This window comes from Colobus angolensis, unplaced genomic scaffold, assembly GCF_000951035.1.
Source record: "Colobus angolensis palliatus isolate OR3802 unplaced genomic scaffold, Cang.pa_1.0 Scaffold205, whole genome shotgun sequence".
Lineage (NCBI taxonomy): Eukaryota > Metazoa > Chordata > Mammalia > Primates > Cercopithecidae > Colobus > Colobus angolensis.
This window is the reverse complement of record NW_012115211.1, coordinates 5,151,609-5,153,527: the sequence shown is the minus strand read 5'-3', so window position 1 is coordinate 5,153,527 and position 1,919 is coordinate 5,151,609.

Sequence of the window (1,919 nt, the reverse complement as noted above, 5' to 3'; positions counted from 1 at the left end):
AAAAATTTTTATGTATATAATATATATATATATGAACCACCCATCTACTTACAATTCTGCTTCAGAAAGCACATACTTTGGGTATGACTGGAGCCTCCTCTACACCCTCCTTTGTACCACCTCTTTCCTCAAAGGAAGCTGCCATTTTGAACACGTCATTTATCATCCTAATGCATGTATTTATATTTTTACTACATCGTATTGCTTGAGTTTTAAAACTTCATATGAATAGTTTCAGATTCTACATATCCCTCTGCAACTCGCTTTTTTTCACTCAAAACTGTTTTGATACTTGTGTTGATACATGTAGCTATAAATTACTCATCGTACCTGCTCAGTAGTATCCCAAAGACTGGATAGGTGATTTATTTCTTTTTTAGTTGATGGTCATTGAGATTTGTTTCCAGTTTCCTCTATCACAAAGAATGCTGTAATAAGCATGACTATTGATGTTTCTCTCCATACATGGACCACAGTATCTCCAGCTCTAAGCCAAAGAGGAGAATTGCTTGATCATGGATTACATGCATCTCTTGCTTCACTGGATGCTGCCAATTGGTTCCCTGAAGTTATTAAGCAAGTTACACTTCCGCTGGCAGTGTAGGAGAGGTCCCGTGGCTGCACCGCTCACCCGAGGTCAGCATGTATCAGGCTTAATTATTAGCCAATCCGATGGGTGTGAAACAGTTTCTCATTTACTCCTTATTTGCCTTTAATCTTTATCTTGCCACCTCCCTTATTCATGTGGTCCATTAATTAGATACTCTTGGCTACAAATAATAAAACACTCAAAAGCAGCTGAAACACATAAAAAGAAGCCGAAAGGTAGGGTTTGTTTTATAGCTGGTCAATCGTCAATTTAGTGGCACTAGGACCAGGTGTTTCCATTTTTCTTCACCATCTTGAGCTTTGGTATTCAGCTTGTCTTCTAATGATAACAAATTCACTGCCCCACAACTCCACACAATCTCACCCACAGGCAGGAAGGTAAGTCCTCCTCGTGTGTCTCTTCTTCAGTGAGAAATACCTTCCCCAGAGGCCCTCTGACCAGGTGTCCCTGCTTTCCTTCATACCATATTGGTCAGAATTGCATTACACGCTCATGGCTAAAGGAATGACAAGAAAGGGGAATGGAGTTTCCTTGGTCAGTTAGATTAATCAATATTCATTCTAGGCAACAGAACGTCCCTCTCTCCAAAGCACATGCAAGGTTGAGTCTCTGAACAAATTTAGGGCTCTACTAGCAATAAGGAGGAATGGGGACAATGATTGTTGGGTAACAAAGATAGGTATCTGCCACTGTTGAGAAATAAAGTCCTTTAAGGCTGAATTCTAGAAACATCCTTCATTCTGGTGATGGAGCTGCTCTTATCGCAGACATGAATATCAGTGGTTTTTGATGTTCAACTCGCACAATGTTTGCGTCCCTTACTTTTTCAACATGGAACTCCATGAATTTTTCCAACCTCACTTTTTTCTCTTTTCTGTACCTACTGTTTTCATTCCAAGAATTTCTGGGTTTTTTTTTCTGAAACCTTCTCTTCACTCCATACTTTAAATCACCACTGGAAATATAAGGAGTTCTGGTTCCCACTCCCACCCCGACTCTTGTGCCTCTGAGGATATCCCTATGTCATACCCAGCACCTCTCTTTTCTTAGAATGTGAACTGACACAAGTGTTTATTACTTTAGCCATCCATGGCTATTCCTAATGGCTTATGGTCTTCCACGATGAGATTTTCTGATCCAGATTCTCAGATTGGTATTGAAGCAAATTTTTTTGACCCTGAAAAATATTAAATGTGAGTAAACTTGGGATAGAAATAAACTTGTCCAGTATCTATCTGTTCTCTGAGACCAGAACCGAAGATCCTTTAAAGAGCGAGACTCCGTCTCAAAAAAAAAAAAAAAAAAAAAA